Here is a 21,146-nt window from a genome sequence, read left to right as displayed (position 1 = left end):
CTCTCTGGTATAACTGGTCCTTAAGCTCTTCAATTTCCTTTGAATAATTGTCCCTGCAACAAATAAAAACAACCATAGTACTGTAACATTATCCTTCGTGTGTATGTATGCGTGTGTGTGTATTCGTGTCTGCAAATCGTATATTTCTGTAGTTTTGCTTCAAACGCTTTATCTTTTTGTTACGGATACTTGGGGGCCAGATCATCCATGATAGACTTACACTTTCAGTGCAGAATTGATGTATCAACTTTCTCGTATATTATACGAGACGTTTGCTTTGCCATATGGCGTAAAATGAAGTGAAAATGTTTTCCTCACCTCCCGAAGGAGCTATGGCTTACCTCAGCTGAAGGAATCCATAAAAGGGCCAACTTTCCCCATTGTGTGGGTGCAAAGGACAAAAAGCACATCAGAATTATAAAACCACCTTCCAGTGGTTCACTCTTCCATAATAATTATAAGAACTACTTTTCCATTCGGTTGTTGACTGTTTGTGATTCGACGTACAAATTCTTGTTTGTAGATGTTGGAGCGTATGGGAAATCGTCCGGCTCAACTGTGTTTCGTAATTCCGTGTTAAATACAAGATGGTACGCTAGATTTCCCTGCACCCAAACCACTGTCGTTATCGTTTGAAAGACCTATGCCATTCACGTTAGTAGGTGATGAAGGTTTCGGGTGGTCAAAATTTATTCTACGGCGTTTTGGAGGAAAGTATTTAGACATTAAAAAACGTGTGTTCTACTATAGACTGTCTACAGCAGGAAGGTATGTCGAGTGCAGTTTTGAAATTCTTGCAAACAAATGGCGCATTTTCCATAGGCCACTCGATATTAAACTAGATTTAGTAGTGTCTATTGTAAAGACATGTTGCCTCTTCGCCGGCCGCTGGTGGCCGAGCGGTTCTGGCGCTACAGTCTGGAACCGCGCGACCGCTACGGTCGCAGGTTCGAATCCTGCCTCGGGCATGGATGTGTGTGTTGTCCTTAGGTTAGTTAGGTTTAAGTAGTTCTAAGTTCTAGGGGACTTACGACCTCAGCAGTTGAGTCCCATAGTGCTCAGAGCCATTTGAACCATTTTTTGTTGCCTCTTCCATAACTTTGTGCGTGATCGCGATGGAATAGAGTTTGAGGATATGTTAACTACTCAGAGATTGCAGGACATGTCACCTTGCTTAGTCCGTGGAGGAAACATTGCGAACAGTATTAGAGATGACTCTGCAGACTACTTCGTTAGCCCTGAAGGCAAAAAATCTAATTGCTAGAAATGTTATGTGAACGTTAATGTGGTTAGGCCTCATTGTTCATCTGCTATTGTATTTGTGATGCACATTGCGCAGTTATTACTATATTAACTGTAACAAGTCATATTGTTGCATTGACTGAACTGACTGGAACTTACGATTAAAATTATCGAGTGTCAGGAACTTGTACTTCGATAATATTATGACAAATAAATAAAATTCGTTATTGTAGTATCCATCCACATATGCGTAAATAAGAATAATTAAGAATAATATTTTAAATGTATTTTTCGGACCATAAGGCGGAGCACCTTAAGACGACGACAAGACGCAGCCTTAATTTTGTCATGAAAATCCTGATATATAAGTTTTTTTTCAGATTTTCTCTCACTCGCCCTGTAGGGGTGAGTTCATTGTTTCCACGCTCATCCATTGCGTCCCTTCTTATCGCATTAAGACTGCATAACGTTACACTTGATACTGGTAAACGCAAAACAAAAGGGGTGAGGGATGCAAATGTGCTTGAAGGTTACTACCCTCCTAGCCTCGTACAGGGGTAGCAATTAAATACCGGTAGTCTTTTGTGGTCAGAAAAATAAGGTATTAATTTTGGAAAAAGAATATACATCTTACCAATTTTGTTTTTTTCATCCAAGGTCTTCTCACTGAAATCAGGCACAAATTTCGTTATAATTTCTTGCCAAGAATTCGTTTTAACCACTTTGTTGCTATAGTCATCGCTTTTGATATCCCAAATAGCAGGACGACTTTCTACTTCACTTATAAAATCTTCCGTGTTAATCAAATCTAAACTCATGGCTACAATGTGTACAGTATAGTGTACAATGAATGTTTCAGGTCACTGTCTCAGAAATGACTGCCTGTCTGTTGGTACATCTGCAGCGCTGTGTCTGTGATCTGTGTCCTAGTGCGAACTCTCCAATTCAAACTAATGCATGTCCGACGGTGACTGTTGTGAACACAATGATCTTGTCCGTCACATGTGGCAAGGGTGAGTCATTGCTCGTCACAGTGGCTCGGCGAGCCAGTGTAATATCCTGGTTCAAACATATGTATCTCTGTCGGTGACCATCGCTGGTGACCGTCACCAGTGGGAAACGGCCAAACATCTTTTTTTAATATTCTGTCTGTAAATATGTTAATGATGAAATGGCTCAAATGGCTCTGAGCCTTAACTTCTGAGGTCATCAGTCCCCTAGAACTTAGAACTACTTAAACGTAACTAATCTAAGGACATCACTCACACCCATGCCCGAGGCAGGATTCGGACCAGCGACCGTAGCGGCCGCGCGGTTCCAAACTGTAGCGCCTAGAACCGCTCGGCCACTCCGGCCGGCTTTAATGATGAACTTTTTCTTTATGTATTATAAACCCTGTTCATGTCCTCTGTTTCTTAATTAATCCGTTTAGAGCCTCCTGGAAGTAAGGACGAATTCGATCACATTACGCGGTCAGAACTCTGACGAGAAATCATACTTAAATTTCCCACGGACCAAGATGGAGAAAAAGTGCCCTACCCTCACTTACGGAGTGTCTCCCCACCCAGGGGAAAGTTGCATGAAATATGCAGAGGGAATCCCTGGCGACTTCCAATGGGCTACCAGCAGTCCGACTAGCACAGTGACTTTGGCAAGGAGTTTCATAAGCCATACATTTCTGTAGTCAATACTAACAAGGGGAGGCCACGACGTTTGCAACGCAGATTTACTGCAAATTTCGTACACTCGTAGTACTCCATGAGGACAACAAAATGTGTAAGCAGTGGCGCGTACTTCTCAAGCGTTATTGAGAAAATCGCAAGATAATTTCAGTCATCAAATATGTACCTGTGCGTGGCCGTTATTATCACGAAACGGCGGCAGCTGAGTCGCTGCCGCCACGGTAGCTCAGCGTGTTCGGTCAGAGGGTTTAGCTACCCTCAGTGTGGCCTGAGCTCCCAGTTGGTGCACATCGACAGCGCAGAAAGATACGTATATAGCTTCTTTTCTGTGTTTACTTCGTAGATTCTTACTTAAATTGCGTGTGAGTTTCGTATAGGAGGTGTAATTTCGAGTTTTAGTCACTGTAATCGTAAATTCAGGCAGATTGTAGCGCAGTCGTTAGGCATTTGTATTGTTTTGGTACGTCAGTGGCACTTGTCTGTCTAGTAGGCTCTCAGAGACCAGTGTGGCCTGAGCTCCCAGTTGGTGCACATCGACAGCGTAGAAAGATACGTATATAGCTTCTTTTGTGTTTACTTCGTAGATTCTTACTTAAATTGCGTGTGAGTTTCGTATAGGAGGTGTAATTTCGAGTTTTAGTTACTGTAATCGTAAATTCAGGCAGATTGTGGCGCAGTCGTTAGGCATTTGTACAGGTTAGTTCATACATTCTTTGCGTGTTTCCCTTGCGTTATCTAGGCACGGACTCGTCTTTCAGTAACTGTTGTTCAACATCGATTACAATGGACAGGGACTGTGATTGCTGTGTTCGGATGAGGGCTGAGTTGGCATCCCTTCCCTCACAGCTGCAGGCGGCGCTGACTTCAGTCGCACAGCTTGAGGCTGTTGCCAATGGGCACCACTGTGGGGAGCTGGACTTGGGTATCACGGGGATGTCAATCTCGTCCCGTCTGTCCCCAGATCGGTCTGCTTCTGTGGTTGCCCCAGTTGCTGCCCGCAGTGGGGCTGAGCCCTTGCCTGTGGTTGATTGGGAGGTCATTCCAAGGCGTGGCAGGCAGCGAAAGACGTCCCCGGAGGCTGATCAGAAAACCTTCCCGGTGCATCTGACAAACAGGTTTCAGGTACTATCTGTGGCTGAGCCAGATGCAGCTGCCTGCCCTGTTTCAGAGGATGATTCTCAGTCTTCAAGGTCCGGGCAATCGCAGAGGGTGGGCTTATTGGTAGTTGGGAGCTCCAATGTTAGGCGCGTAATGGGGCCCCTTAGGGATATGACGGCTAAGGAGGGGAAGAAATCCAGTGTGCATTCCGGGTGGAGTCATTCCTGGTGTGGAAAGGGTCCTTCCGGATGCCATGAAGAGCACAGGGTGCAGCCAGCTGCAGGTGGTGGCACATGTCGGCACTAATGACGTGTGTCGCTTTGGATCTGAGGAAATTCTCTGTGATTCCAGCGGCTATCTGATTTGGTGAAGGCTGCCGGTCTTGCTTACGAGATGAAGGCAGAGCTCCCCATCTGCAGCATCGTTGACAGAACCGACTGCGTACCTTTGGTGCAGAGCTGGGTGGAGGGTCTGAATCAGAGGCTCAGACGGTTTTGCGACCGTGTTGGCTGCAGATTCCTTGACTTGCGCCATAGGGTGGTGGGGTTTCGGGTTCGGCTGAATAGGTCAGGAGTTCACTACACCTGGCGGTTACACGGGTAGCGGAGGCTGTGTGGCGTGGACTGGGCGGTTTTTTAGGTTAGAAGGCCTCGGGAAAGTACGGGGTGGGCTGCAATCTCAAAGGGTGCATGGCAAATACAGGACGTGCTTGGATCAAGGAACAGTCGGAATTGTAGTTGTAAATTGTTGTAGTTGTGCTGGGAAAGTCACTGAGTTTCAAGCGCTAATAGAAAGCACAGAATCTGAAATCTTTATAGGTACAGAAAGCTGGCTAAAGCCTGAAATAAGTTCTGTGGAAATTTTTCCGAAGTCTCAGACGGTGTTCAGGAAAGATAGATTGGGTAGAATTGGTGGTGGAGTGTTTGTGTCTGTCAGTAGCGGTTTATTTTGTAGTGAAGTCGAAGTAGATACTCCGTGCAAATTGGTATGGGTGGATGTTATACTTAACAGCCGAACTAAGTTAATAATTGGCTCCTTCTACCGAGCCCCAGACTCCGATGATATAGTTGCTGAACAGTTCAGAGAAAATTTGAGTCTCGTAACAAATAAATACCCCACTCATACGGTTATAGTTGTGGGGACTTCAACCTTCCCTCGATATGTTGGCAAAAATACTTGTTCAAAACCGGTGGTAGGCAGAAAACATCTTCCGAGATTGTCCTAAATGCTTTCTCCGAAAATTATTTCGAGCAGTTAGTCCACGAACCCACGCGAATTGTAAATGGTTGCGAAAACACACTTGACCTCTTAGCCTCAAACAATCCAGAGCTAATAGAGAGCATCATGACTGATACAGGGATTAGTGAACACAAGGTTGTTGTAGCTAGGCTCAATACCGTTTCTTCCAAATCCACCAGAAACAAACGCAAAATAATTTTATTTAAAAAGCGGATCAAGTGTCACTAGAAGCCTTCCTAAGAGACAATCTCCGTTCCTTCCGAACTGACTATGCAAATGTAGACAAGATGTGGCTCAAATTCAAAGATGTAGTAGCAACAGCAATTGAGAGATTCATACCTCATAAATTGGTATTAAATGGAACTGATTCACCATGGTACACAAAACAGGTCCGAACGCTGTTGCAGAGGCAACGGAAAAAGCATGCGAAGTTCAGAAGAACGCGAAATCCCGAAGATTGGCTAAAATTTACAGACGCGCGAAATTTGGCACGGACTTCAATGCGAGAGGCCTTTAATAGGTTCCACAACGAAACATCGTCTCGAAATTTGGTAGAAAATCCGAAGAAATTCTGGTCGTATGTAAAGTACACAAGCGGCAAGACGCAGTCAATACCTTCACTGCGCAGTGCCGATGGTACTGTTACCGACGACTGTGCCGCTAAAGCGGAGTTATTGAACGAAGTTTTCCGAAATTCCTTCACCAGGGAAGACGAATGGAATATTCCAGAATTTGAAACACGAACAGCTGCTAGCATGAGTTTCTTAGAAGTAGATACCTCAGGGGTTGCGAAGCAACTCAAATCGCTTGATACGGGCAAGTCTTCAGGTCCAGATTGTATACCGACTCGGTTCCTTTCAGATTACGCCGATGCAATAGCTCCCTACTTAGCAATCATATACAACCGCTCGCTCACCGATAGATCTGTACCTACAGGTTGGAAAATTGCGCAGGTCGCACCAGAGTTTAAGAAGGGTAGTAGGAGTAATCCATCTAACTACAGACCTATATCATTGACGTCGGTTTGCTGTAGGGTTTTGGAGCATATACTGTATTCAAACATTATGAATCACCTCGAAGGGAACGATCTATTGATACGTAATCAGCATGGTTTCAGAAAACATCGTTCTTGTGCAACGCAGCTAGCTCTTTACTCGCACGAAGTAATGGCTGCTATCGACAGGGGATCTCAAGTTGATTCCGTATTCTAGATTTCCGGAAAGCTTTTGACACCGTTCCTCACAAGCGACTTCTAATCAAGCTGCGGGCCTATGGGGTATTGTCTCAGTTGTGCGACTGGATTCGTGATTTCCTGTCAGGAAGGTCGCAGTTCGTAGTAATAGACGGCAAATCATCGAGTAAAACTGAAGTGATGTCAGGTGTTCCCCAGGGAAGCGTCCTGGGACCTCTGCTGTTCCTGATCTATATAAATGACCTGGGTGACAATCTGAGCAGTTCTCTTAGGTTGTTCGCAGATGATGCTGTAATTTACCGTCTAGTAAGGTCATCCGAAGACCAGTATCAGATGCAAAGCGATTTAGAAAAGATTGCTGTATGGTGTGGCAGGTGGCAGTTGACGCTAAATAACGAAAAGTGAGAGGTGATCCACATGAGTTCCAAAAGAAATCCGTTCGAATTCGATTACTCGATAAATAGTACAATTCTCACGGCTGTCAATTCAACTAAGTACCTGGGTGTTAAAATTACGAACAACTTCAGTTGGAAAGACCACATAGATAATATTGTGGGGAAGGCGAGCCAAAGGTTGCGTTTCATTGACAGGACACTTAGAAGATGCAACAAGTTCACTAAAGAGACAGCTTACACTACACTCGTTCGTCCTCTTTTAGAATATTGCTACGCGGTGTGGGATCCTTACCAGGTGGGATTGACGGAGGACATCGAAAGGGTGCAAAAAAAGGCAGCTCGTTTTGTATTATCACGTAATAGGTGAGAGAGTGTGGCAGATATGATATGCGAGTTGGGATGGAAGTCATTAAAGCAAAGACGTTTTTCGTCGCGGCGAGATCTGTTTACGAAATTTCAGTCACCAACTTTCTCTTCCGAATGCGAAAATATTTCGTTGAGCCCAACCTACATAGGTAGGAATGATCATCAAAATAAAATTAGAGAAATCAGAGCTCGAACAGGAAGGTTTAGGTATTCGTTTTTCCCGCGCGCTGTTCGGGAGTGGAATGGTAGAGAGATAGTATGATTGTGGTTCGATGAACCCTCTGCCAAGCACTTAAATGTGAATTGCAGAGTAATTATGTAGATGTAATAAAAAACGGATCAACGAACAACCTGAGCGGATGTCATCGGACGTCCGCCACGAACAAATTCAAGACAGAAGAAAATGAGATAAAAAAAAAGTGGTTAGCGTCCAAGCCCCGTAATCGTAGGTCGTTGGTCGCTGGATGGAGCCCCGTTCGTCATTTTTTTTTCCAACGCAGTCATATACTTCACTATTTATATTACATTTGACATAACGGGAAAAATACGTGTAATCAGATGAACTTTCATTAAATTTACAATGTTATTTGGCAGTCTACAAAGTTTTATTATCACAAATAATATAATATTCACAACTACCGACCAGTAAACGACCAACGAGAGGAGGGCCAGGCTCGTACCGGATTAGAATGGGATCATTCGACGGTTAACTCGCACAACGGTGAGACCTTGCTTACGTAGCAGGAAGAAATAACGTACGTGCGAATTGTTCGTGATGTATAAAACCTTACATCGTGACTAGAAAAATGGAAGTGACACCCGGTTCGTCGAGAACTGCGGACGAGGAATGTCATGAATATTCAATCCATAGTGCAGTTGCGAAACGTCGTTTGAAAGATGCGTTCGCATACTGTGACAGTCTTCTTCAAGATTTGGACGTCATTGACACCGAAGCATAAGCCACGATTTCTGCCGATGCAATGGTGATTGGAGAAGAACTGTATCGTGCTACCATGGAAAGGTTAGGAGAAAAAATACTCGTCATTGACGAGGACCTTTTTCATTTTGATGAAGTAGACAAAGAAGATCAATTCGGTGAAGTCGAAGAAAATTCGTCCGACGATGAAGATTATGAGCCAGCAGAAAAGGCGTCAAAAGGCGATTATTTTCCGTTGGAGACCAAAATAAAAGTTGTTAAACTGGCGAAAGAACACCCCAAATGGAGTCTTCGAACTCTCGAGATAAAAGGGTCTAGAAGTTTGACAAAAAAAAAGACGAATTGAACAGATGGGAAGAAAATATAAAATCTGGAGGATCAACGATCGATAAATATTCGGTAATTGATTCGTGGACTATGACCGTTTCGTGGAGTCTCGCCAAAATTATCAGCAAGTAAGTGTTCATTTTTATCACTCTACATCTAATTTTCTATATATTCAACAACCTCATTCGAAGAAATAATTATATTAATAAATGAAACTTTGATTTTACTTTTCAGATAACAACCAGAAACCTATAGCAGTGGGCTCTGGCTGCTGCAGGCCAATTCCAATCGGAGGACTTCATCTTCAAAGCATCCCTTTCATGGATAAAAAAAAAATTCAAACTACGGCACAGAATTCGGCAGAGGAAGATCACGCAGTATGTGAGTTTGAGGGAATGTGTGTCAGCGGAAGAAACGCTGGAAGCCGCGAGAAAGTTTCAATTGCAGACGAGGGCAGGCATCCTGAATTTCGAAAAAAAAAAATTGTTATCAATACAGACCAGACAGGTTGCCAGTGCCAGTCCACATACAACAGAACTCTCGCCGAAAGAAATTCGAAGAGCCGGCCGCTGGTGGCCGAGCGGTTCTGGCGCTACAGTCTGGAACCGCGCGACCGCTACGGTCGCAGGTTCGAATCCTGCCTCGGGCATGGGTGTGTGTGTTGTCCTTAGGTTCGTTAGGTTTAAGTAGTTCTAAGTTCTAGGGGACTTATGACCTCAGCAGTTGAGTCCCATAGTGCTCAGAGCCATCAGCCACCAAATTCGAAGACCGTGTTTGTCAGATGGCGCGATATGAATAAGGAGACGCACTCGTACACGGCACAATATGCGATAACATTGTGTAGCGAATTATTGTCACACGTGTTTCTTTGTTTGCGAGAAGCCATGGGGAACTTTGGACCAAAGGCCTAGAACACCGTTGACAAATTAATGAAAGATCTTCCGAATGTCGTCGTAACGAGTTGGAAATCCGGGAAACTTACCACGTATTTACATTGTTCATTTTTATCTAGCGTCATGCTTCCCTACGTGAAGAAAGAAAAATTCTTATTAATAATAGATTCTTGGGGGGGGGGGGGGGGTCAGACGAATCCTGGTTTGTACGATGAAATTTTCACCGATTACGAAGGACTTGGACCATGTACTGTTAAAGTCGTACCTTCGAAATGCACGCCAATTTATCAACCGTGCGATGTTTATTTCTACAGGCAAGTTAAACATTTCATTAAACGTCTTCAGAATTGTTCTTATTTAATCGAAAGAGAACGAGAAATTGGTTCTCGTGAGGATGCTATTAAAATACACTCGGTACTGCATGACCAATTATCAGCACCGATATTTAAGGAAATGCTGCGTTATGCATGGTTTGCTTCCAAATTATCGGATGAAAGAGGTTTTTAAAAATGTTAGCGAGGTTTGTTTTTCCATGGAAAACCTCAAAAGACCTTGCGTAAGTGGAAACATAGCATTTATTCAATGCAGGTGGTGCCGTATAACTTTATGTTTTTAAGAAAAATACCATCCTGCAACTTGTACTCGTAATGATGAAAGCGACGATTAGTTGTACATCTTTCGAAAGCTGTCCGTGGCAGTCAAAACTTGCAGGTAACAAGTAGTTCGGGGTCCTTCCAGGTATAAGGGATTTCTTAAATCACGGACAAGCAAACATTTTCAGTATCACTTTATGCGTTTATATGGTTTATATGGTGCGGAGACCTGGACATTGGGGAAGGAAGATGAAAGAAGATTGGAGGCACTAGAGATGAGGATGTGGAGAAGACTGGAAAAAGTTGAATGGGAAGACCGAGTAAGGAATGAATAAATATTAAGAAGGGTTGGAGAAGAAAGAAACATGCTGAAAGTCATCAGAAAGAGAAAACAGATCTGGATTGGACATTGTTTGAGGAGGGACTGTTTATTAAAGGAAGGAATAGAAGGAATGGTGGAGGGAAAAAGGGGAAGAGGAAGAAGAAGATATCAAATGTTGGACAATATCAAAGGAGACAAATATTCAGAAATGAAAAGACTGGCTATGGACAGACAAAAGTGGAAGAGGTTTAACCCATGACAAGACCGACCATAAGGCAGAATACCATACTTCTACTACATATGCGTTTATTCGTTTACTAGTCGGTAGTTATGAATATTGTATTATTTGCGATAATAAAAATTTTTAGACTGCCAAATAACATTGTAAATTTAATAAAAGTTCATCTGATTACACGTACTTCTCCCATTATATCAATTGTAATATAAATAGTAAAAAATATGACTGTGTTGGAGAAAAAATTGACGAACGGGACGCGGACCACCGACCAACGACCTACGATTACGGGGCTTGTACGCTAACAACTTCTTCTTTTTTTTGCATTTTGTTCGTTGTTGATCGTTGTGTTTGGTCGTTGTGGGCGTCACATGACATCCGGTCAAGTTCGTTTGTTGATCCTTTCTTATTACAGAGGCCAACCAGCTCTCTAACCGAACACGCTGAGCTACCGTGCCGGCAGCCACTCAGCTGCCGCCGCTTCGTGATAATAACGGCCACGCACAGGAACATATTTGATGACTGAAATTATCTTGCGATTTTCTCAATAACGCTTGAGAAGTACGCGCTACTGCTTACACATTTTGTTGTCCTCATGGAGTACTACGAGTGTACGAAGTTTGCAGTAAATCCGCATTCCAAACGTCGTGACCTCCCCTTATAAGTAACGTTTGAGGTGATAAGAGCAACGCCACTGAACATTGGACCACTGGAAATGAAATATTTCGAGTGTTGAACCATGCTATACTCTGTGACAACCTGAAGGAAGAGTTAAAGCTTAGCGAATGGCTGTAGATCGTTGTCCGCCATAATGTGTAATGCGAACAGTGAAGTGCGGAAGAGGTGGTGTTGCGGTATGAGGGTGAGGTGTTTTTCGTGGTTAGGGTGTGATCCCTTTATAGCGCTTACGAAAACGCTAAATGCGAAAGGATATTTTACGACATTGTGCACCGCATGCAGTTGAGAAGCATTCAAATAACTTCCGGGAATTCAGCCAGGTAACACTTTCAGCGAGTGCCGATATTTCGGCGGGAGAACACCCCGCCATTTTCAAGGCAAACTGCAACGGACAGGCTACGTACATGCAAATTTAAAACCTCGGTTCTCGGACTGGTGCAGGAAGGATAACACACACACTGAACAACTAGTGCCACCAAAGATGACCAAAGTCAGAGGTATCGCTAGTGAGACTACGAACTCGCAGGTGAGGTTAGGAGGAAGGATGATGGATCATTGGGACATGCAGTCTACAGGAAACGTACTCATACCGACATGTACTTGCTGGCTAATAGTTATCACCATCCAGCTCAGCGTGAAGGGGTACTTCGTACCTTGGTACACAGGGCACATGTCGTTTCCGACGCTGAGACTTTGCCGGCTGAGCTGTCCCATCTTGAGGTTACGTTTCGTCAAAATGGTTATAATGATAGACAGATTGAACGTGCCTTGCGCTATCGACCAACTGTACATCGGGTGCTTGATGATAATTCTGAGTCGACACCTAAGTCTACTGCCTTTTTGCCTTACGTAGGAAACACTTCCAACAAGATCGGTCGTATATTACGGAAATACGATGTGAAATGTGTTTTCCGACCTCCATCTAAAATTAGAGTGTTTTTGAGTTTTGTTAAGGATGATATTGGTCTGCGTAAGGCGGGTTTATATCGCATTCCTTGTAGCTGCGGCATGGCATATATTGATCAAACTATTAGGACCGTGGAGGACCGATGTACTGAGCATAAACGGCAACACACGATTACAGCAGCCAAGTAGATCTGCTATTGCCGAACATTGCTTCGATACTGGTCACCCCATGTTATATAATAACACCGAGATATTGGCATGCACGTCCAGCTGCTGTGACAGTGTTATTAAGGAGGCAGTTGAGATTAAATTAGTGAGCAAGCTCGTTAACAGGGATGGAGGTTTTTGTTTAAGCTCTGTCTGTAACCCGGCTCTCTCCCTTTTCAAAAAACAGAGGGACAGAGTCAATGCTACCTCACCTGCGAGTTCGTAGTCTCAATATCGATACCTCTGACTTTGGTCATCTTTGGTGGCACTAGTTGTTCAGTGTGCGTGTTATCTTTCCTGCAAAAGTCCGAGAACCGAGATTTTAAATTTGCGTGTCCGTTGCAGTTTGCCTTGAAAATGGCGGGATGTTCTCCCGCCGAAATATCGGCAGTCGCTGAATGTGTTACTTGGCTGAATTCCCGGCAGTTACATGAAAGTTATATACGCCAGGAGAAACTCAGGTCTCAAGTTAAGGGGCAGTTCGGAGATGATGATTTTTTGTATCACGATGATAGTGCACCCTGTCCTAAAGCAGCAGCACCCCTGAGGCCATAGTCTGTAAACAATAATATTTCTGAAATAGACTGGCCTGTCCAGAGTCTCGACTTGAACCCAATGGAACATCTTTGGGATGAGTGAGAACGTCGACTTCACTCCAAAAAACGGTCTTGGTCATTCCACCACAGACATTCACGTACTTCATTGAACGTGTCCCCAGCAGACTTCAAGCTGTCATAAGGGCGAGTGATGGATACACCCCGTATTAATGTCCACTAATATGTGTACGAACTTTGAGAAAACAGCCTAGACAGAAGTTGGTGACACTGTTTAGAAAGTGGCGGTGTTCCGTGGAATTAATTCTCAAGTTACTGCGAACACCAGGCAGCACTAATTTGTAGCTAGAGACTTGAGAACGTGCAGAGGGAAACGTGTAGCGACTGTCGTGATCCTCGCTGGAGCAGTATTCAAACAAACGGGAGATATATGGACTGCTTGGGTCACCGGGGGGCGGCGTGTCGTGAGGAAGCGACATTAAGCGCGACCGTCCCCCGACAGGGGATTCCCCGCGGGCGGAGCCGGCACGCACTCCGGGCGACTCGTAAACACACAGCAGCGGCTCCCGCGAGGACCATCAGCTGCCGCCCTGATTCACAGGGGTCGCCGGCCGCTCCGACGCCGGGGCTCCGTAATGGGGACCCGTATTAAGTGACGGCCCGGCACCGTGGCGCTCGCTCCGTGAGCCACTAACTTCCCCTCTTCCTCGAAATCTACCTAATGCCAGAGCTGCTCCACATTATAAGTTACTTAGTTGTTGACCAATAAACCACCGATTCTTTTAAAGACTTGAACTCCTACGTGTAACACAGCTTCAGACTTGTGATTATTTCTTTACAAAGGAGTTAATGTGTTAAATATTTGAGGTTAAGCATAAGAAATTTAAAAAAAAAGGTTTGAAATTATGTTTAAAATTTATTGGAAGTCGGTAAGTGCGATCATTATCAAACGATCTTTGCGCAGTGGCAATATCGGAACCAGTGAAGTAGAACTGAGGTGCGATTATTGCTAGTTGAAAATTTTTACCAATATCCCGCCAGAGAGACGTGAAATACCGTCACTGTGGCAATTTTTGGCAGCCTCTGAGAGAGTGTAAGTAATGCTTGGGTAGCTCAGTTGGTAGAGCACTTGCCCGCGAAAGGCAAAGGTCCCGAGTTCGACTCTCGGTCCGGCACACAGTTTTAATCTGCCAGGAAGTTTCAGTTACCTTCTCTGCCGGCACGTTAGCTCAGCGTGTTCGGTCAGAGGGTTAGCTGCCCTCTGTAATAAAAAAAACTGAATTAATCGATCAACAACTAACTTAAAAGGATGTCTTACGACGTCCGCCGCGAGCAGACGCAAAAAAAAAGACTAGATGAATATAGTCTCGGTAACTTTCTCTCCATTTTAAGCAAAAGTCAGTTTTAACGCGTCTCAGTGTATATGACGTCGTATCTGATGAACTACGTGGAGTACAATGATATTACTTCGCAGGTACATTTAGTGATACACACTGATCAGCCACGACATTTCACCTTTTGCATGTATGCCAGCGGCGACACGTCGTGGCGTCGAAGCGATGAGGCCTTGGTAGGCCGCTGGAGGGAGTTACCTCCACATCTGCATACAAAAGTCATATAATTCCGGTAAATTCCGGGGAGGTGGGCTGTGAGCTGTGACGCCACGTTCAATCACATCCAAGATGTGTTAGAACGGGTTCAGATCTGATGAGTTGGGAGACCAGCACATCAATTCGAACTCGCCACTGTGTTCCTCGAACCACTCCATCACACTCCTCATCTTGTGACATGGCGCATTATCTTGCTGAAAACTATCACTGCCGTCAGGAAACATGATTGTCTTGAAGGAGTGGTGCCTTGCACGAGCTCCACTGGACCAATGGATGTCCACGTGAATGTTCCCCAGAGTGTAATGGAGCTGCCGCCAACTTATCTCCGTCAAGACTTCCTGGCAATTTCATATCAGCGCACACTCCACTGTAGAGTGAAAATTTCATTCTAGAAACAACCCACAGACTGTGGCTAAGCCATATCTCCGCAATATCCTTTCTTCCAGTGTGCTAGTTCTGCAAGGTTCGCAGGAGAGCTTCTGTGAGGTTTGGAAGGTAGGAGACGAGGTACTGGCGGAATTAAAGCTGTGAGGACATGGCGTGAAGCGTGCTTGGGTAGCTCAGTTGGTAGAGCGCTTGCCCGCGAAAGGCAAAGGTCCCGAGTTCGAGTCTCGGTCCGGCACACAGTTTTAATCTGCCAGGAAGTTTCATATCAGCGCACACTCGGCTGTAGAGTGAAAATTTAATTATAGAAACAACCGCCAGGCTGTGGCTAAGCCATGTCCCCGCAATATCCTTTCTTCCAGGGGTGTTAGTTCTCCAAGGTTCGCAGAAGAGCTTCTGTGAAGTTTGGAGGTAGGAGACGAGGTACTGGCGGAATTAAAGCTGTGAGGACGGGGCGTGAAGCGTGCTTGGGTAGCTCAGTTAGTAGAGCGCTTGCCCGCGAAAGGCAAAGGTCCCGAGTTCGAGTCTCGGTCCGGCACACAGTTTTAATCTGCCAGGAAGTTTCATATCAGCGCACACTCCGCTGTCGAGTGAAAATTTCATTCTAGAAACCCACTATATTGATACGAGGTATTTCCAGATCACAATATTCAGTGTTAAGGTTTCGGCATATGAACATTTATTTTGCCCACTGCAAGTCAAAAAAAATTGCAGAAAGGTAATTGTACGGAGAAAGTGGAAGGAGTGAGGGCACAGCTTTGGCAGTTCTGCCAGGGCTGCATGATCACCTCAGTATGATTCAACGCTTGCCCAATGTGCCGCCCCCAGTGACAGTGACAACTGTCCCTGTCCCTCTTCCCCCTATCTAAGACCATAGTCCTTACATAAACAATGTGTGCATGTGTTGTTGTGTAAAATGTACCTCTGTCTACCAAGATCACTACTGGTGAATTATTTTTGGAGTTCTGTAGCTCCGCCGATAAAAATGGAACCCATGTGGAATTACTTTAATGTCCTCTCTGTCCCTCTGTAAAGACCCATTTTCTCATGAACAGAAAAATGTGTCAAGTTGAAATTTATGTCAAATACGGTCTCTTGGCGGAGTAAAAAATTCAATCTTCTAAGTCAATGCAATCAAAATATACACCCATTTATGTCACGTATTTAGATCCCACAAACTCACTCATCATAACTAACAGATTAACTATCTATTTTCGTAATTAAGTTTGCATGGAACCCTCAAAGTGCATCCTATTTGTATTTGTCGAGTTTTTTTCTTTTCTTCTTTATGAGTGTTTCAAGATAATTGTTTTGTTTTCTTTTTTTATGAACACCATGATGTATTAATCCATACTTTCTTGTCTCGGTTTTGATTTTGTTTATGTGACTATAACAGACTAGTTCCTCAACTAGAAAGAGCCCCCATAGCAAAGCTCAACAGCACAAAATGTTAGGACTGCACAGCCTTTGTTTGCATTAGTTAGTTACATGTTCTGTATATCATTTGAATGATTATTCTATTGAAGTGATCTGGAATGAGTCAGTTTACTGATAGGCATGTTACATGATTAATTTTAACACTAATGAAGACATTACTTTTTAGTCTTACTCACGCCACTACACTTAAAATGTTTTTGTTTTTTTACAATGCCATCAATTCTTAAATAGAAATTCGTTCGTGGAATAGAAGTAGCTGCCAAGGAGAAATGATTTTAGGTTAGATTTAAAACTTGCTTTGCTACCTAACATGCATTACATGGTATTGGGCAAACAATTAAAAAATTTTGTTGATACATATTGAACGTCTTTCTGAGTCATTGATCACTTTAATAATGTTAATTAGACATTAACAAGCATTTGAGGCTAGCAATGATCAATCAGTTGTGACTATAACTTGGATTGTTAATTTTAGATAACCATAATTGCAATTAATTCAGAAGTTGGTAATTTTTGGTGAGATGTTGTTTTCTGTTGTAATGGCCCTTCACTCATGAATACACCGTAGAGCACTTCTGGCCATTACAGTAAGTCAGTGTCTGATATAGTTTATGGGGTATGGTTTCAAAGGGGATTGAGCAGTAGGATGTCATTGTGAATGCCAACAGGCCCTCTCCTGGAACTGCATGATATGCAGTAGCAATAATTTAGGGAAAAAGAACAGGAAATCTGTGCCTTTCAGGTGCATTTGGAGGAATTAAGGAAAGAACTGCTAAAGATTAGGAAAGATATGGCGAGGAAGGTGGTTTGGAACTGACAGGTGGCAAGAATGGCCACAGATAGAGAAAAAATATGAGAATTTCATGGTGCAAAGGTGCACACACAAAGCATGTCTAGCAACTGCCAGAGTTAAGAGAATAGGTGCATCAGATAGAAATAGGTGTAGCAAATACGCAACAGATTCCAGCAGTGGTCAGGAAGCTCAGAAGTCTGAATAACATTAAGAAGAAGAAGAAACCATGCCTTAACGGTGTTGTAAAGCATATTAATGCAGGGCTGAGGATGGCACTGATGTAGCTAACTTTGGCCATGTTGCATGGGGATCAGTTGTGACTATTAATAGAGGGTATTCACAACTCAGGTGGATCTATACCTGAACAGGGCTGGGAAGGGGAGGTTGGTTTTGTTAATCAGGGAAAACTTAGTAGTTGGGTCATGGGCCACAAATTGTCAAATACCTGTTATCATTCGTTGAAGGACTAGGCCATTTCCAGAATAAATCCAAATAACAGGTGCTCCATTTAAAAACTGTCCAGATAAGTATATTGAACTAAACTGAATTTTTTTAAATCCACTGTCAATATCAGCAGGAAACCAGGATTCGAAATCCAGACCAGTACAAATTTTCAACCTTCCTCATTGATTTAAATCAGTGCCCTCTTGCAGCCAGTTCTTGTAAGCCCTTTGTGTCTTAATTAATAATTGCTGCTGGATCAAAATGGTGTCCATTCTTTGAGACATGTCTGAAAGAACAGCCACCACTGATATAGCTTTGGATTTCTTTGGTGGGGGAGGATGTCAGATGTTTCCACTGTTGGCTTTGCCATTTGCCCTCAGACTTGAAATAGTGGCACCACACAATGTCATAATGACCTTCTTCTCAAACTGCAAGAGCCCTCTGCTCGTCAAGTTCCTATAGCATGTAACCACAATCAGTGTGCAGCACTGTGAAGACACTTTGCAGAAACTGCAATGTGCCATAAAGTCAAATACCCAGGAATGCTACTGGACAGAATCATACTGTTATACAATAATGCTTGCCCCCACACTGCCAATCAGATGAAGCTCACACTTCAACAATTTGGATACGAAACACTTCACCGTCCTACATACAGCTCAGATGTTTCGCCATGTTATTTTCACGTCTTCTGTGTCCTGAAGAAAGAGGTGCATAGGCATCAGTTTCAGTCAGATGAGGAAGTGCAAGAGTGGGTGCGGTAGTGGGCCCATCAGTGGCAAACTGCATTCTGTGAAACAGATATTGATCATCTCATCTCCCAGTGGGAAAAATTTCTTAATGTGTCTGGTGATTATTTTTGAATGCCACCATTCCATGGTCTTACTGTGGTGGGTGTTTGGCTATCACTTATTTCCTAAGGAGCAATCACTTTGACTACATTCTCTAATATCATTCATTGCAAGGAATAATACATACTAATTTAATTTAATGGGTACTCTTTAAAACTGTAAAAATTTTTTTTCATGATGTAACCTTTGAAATTCTTTTGGAGAGTTGTCATGCATACTGCCTTGTAGGATTTGAGGCAGATGTCTTAGTAACTTGATATATAGTCAGAGAGAGTCCCTTTAGTCAGCCGTAGTGCCAGTAGTGTCAGTGTCGTCGTAACTGCCCTCTGCTTCACGTCTGCTGTGCAGCGAGCTACCTTAATTTAAGTATTAACTGCATTTTTCTTACTTGTCACTTCTTCTTCCGTGTGTTTTTGCTTTTAGGAAGCTTTAATTGTCGAGTGCTAGTAATAGTGTTCCATAGATTTCGTGTTTGTTTTGAATACAGTCAGAGAGAGTCCCTATAGTCAGCCATAGTGCCAGTAGCGCTAGTGTTTGTTTTCAATACAGTCCAGATACAGGTAGTGCTATTTTATTGTTTTCTACAAGAAGTGGCTAGCAATCACAGTTTAGTCAACAATCAGCCGCCTTTAGTGAATTAGCAGTCTAGTTAAAAGTTGATTAACTCTCTACAGTAAATTGATTCCTTAGGATGGATAGGATGTGTGACTGCTGTGCACGGACGCAGGAGGAGCTGGCCACTGTTCGCGAACAGCTGAGCGTGTTGATGGCCGCGGTCAGCCGTCTTCAGGCTGCTGCCTCGGAGTGTAGCGGCAGTGGGGAGTCTGGTGCGTCGCATGGTACACCCCAGGTGTTACATGCTTCACCCACTGTCCCTGCTGTCGAGACATCTTCGCGGGTACCGGGCACGGTTGGGCCACCCTCTCCCCAAGGGGAGAGGCGGGTTCAGCGGCGTTCGCGTCGCACGAGGCGGAGGGTAAATGTGGAGGCTGGCCGTGTGGCATCGCTCGCTCTGCCTGTGAGTGGACATGTGGCCGCTCCTTCAGCAAGGTCCGAGCAGCCACCCGGGGGGAGGGGTTTATTAGTTATTGGGAGCTCCAACGTTAGGCGGGTGATGGAGCCCCTTAAGGAAATAGCGGAAAGGTCGGGGAAGAAGGCCAGTGTTCACTCTGTCTGCTTGCCGGGGGATCTCATCCGAGATGTGGAGGAGGCCCTGCCGGCGGCGATAGAGAGCACTGGGTGCACCCGACTGCAAATTGTTGCTCATGTCGGCACCAATGACTCCTGCCGTCTGGGTTCAGAGGTCATCCTCAGTTCGTACAGGCGGTTGACGGAATTGGTGAAGGCGGAAAACCTCGCGGGGTGGAATCAGAGCTAACTATATGTAGTATCGTTCCCAGAACCGACAGCGGTCCTCTGGTTTGGAGCCGAGTGGACGATTCTGCGGAGATCTGGGGTGCAAATTTCTCGACCTCCGCTATCGGGTGGAGAAATGTAGGGTCCCCCTGAATAGGTCAGGCGTGCACTACACGCCGGAAGCGGCTACAAGGGTAGCGGAGTACGTGTGGAGTGCACATCGTGGTTTTTTAGGTTAGAGAATTCCCTCCCTAGGCCCGACAAGACGCCTCCTGAGACGCGGCAAGGTAGGAGTAGGCAAAATGCAACAGGGAGTAACAATATTAATGTGCTAATAGTAAACTGCAGGAGCATCTATAGGAAGGTCCCAGAACTGCTCTTTTTTAATAAACGGTCACAACACCCATATAATACTAGGGACAGAAAGTTGGCTGAAACCAGATGTAAACAGTAATGAAATCCTAAACTCAGATTGGAATGTATACCACAGAGACAGGCTGGACAGTGAAGGGGGAGGCGTGTTTATAGCGATAAGAAGTGCAATAGTATCGAAGGAAATTGAAAGAGATCCGAAATGTGAAATAATTTGGGTGAAGGTCACGGTTAAAAAAGGCTCAGACATGGCAATTGGATGTCTCTATAGGCCCCCTGGCTCAGCAGCTGTTGTGGCTGAGCACCTGAAGGATAATTTGGAAAATATTTCGAGTAGATTTCCCCACCATGTTATAGTTCTGGGTGGAGATTTTAATTTGCCGGATATAGACTGGGAGGCTCAAACGTTCATAATGGGTGGCAGGGACAATTAATCCAGTGAAATTTTTTCAAGTGCTTTATCTGAAAACTACCTTGAGCAGTTAAACAGAGAACCGACTCGTGGCGATAACATATTAGACCTTCTGGTGACAAACAGACCCGAACTATTTGAAACAGTTAACGCAGAACAGGGAATCAGCGATCATAAAGCGGCTACGGCATCGATGATTTCAGCCGTAAATAGAAATATTAAAAAAGGTAGGAAGATTTTTCTATTTAGCAAAAGTGACAAAAGCAGATTACAGAGTACCTGACGGCTCAACACAAAAGTTTTGTCTCAAGTACAGATGGTGTTGAGGATCAGTGGACAAAGTTCAAAACCATCGTACAATATGCGTTAGATGAGTATGTGCCAAGCAAGATCGTAAGAGATGGAAAAGAGCCACCGTGGTACAACAACCGAGTCAGAAAACTGCTGCGGAAGCAAAGGGAACGTCACAGCAAACATAACCATAGCCAAAGCCTTCCAGACAAACAAAAATTACGCGAAGCGAAATGTAGTGTGAGGAGGGCTATGCGAGAGGCGTTCAATGAATTCGAAAGTAAAGTTCTATGTACTGACTTGGCAGAAAATCCTAAGAAAATTTGGTCT

The 21,146-nt window shown here is 44.1% G+C and overlaps 1 non-coding gene across 1 annotated transcript; it reads left to right on the top strand.

The window, feature by feature from the left end:
* Window positions 1-13,818: 13,818 nt before the first annotated feature.
* LOC126191728 (U4 spliceosomal RNA) lies at window positions 13,819-13,957 on the top strand. The gene has a single exon (XR_007538451.1). It is a non-coding gene; the product is annotated as a U4 spliceosomal RNA (small nuclear RNA).
* Window positions 13,958-21,146: the final 7,189 nt, after the last annotated feature.

The sequence above is a fragment of the Schistocerca nitens genome, chromosome 6 (assembly GCF_023898315.1).
Source record: "Schistocerca nitens isolate TAMUIC-IGC-003100 chromosome 6, iqSchNite1.1, whole genome shotgun sequence".
Classification (NCBI taxonomy): Eukaryota; Metazoa; Arthropoda; class Insecta; order Orthoptera; family Acrididae; genus Schistocerca; species Schistocerca nitens.
This window is presented reverse-complemented; position numbering and strand designations above follow the sequence as displayed.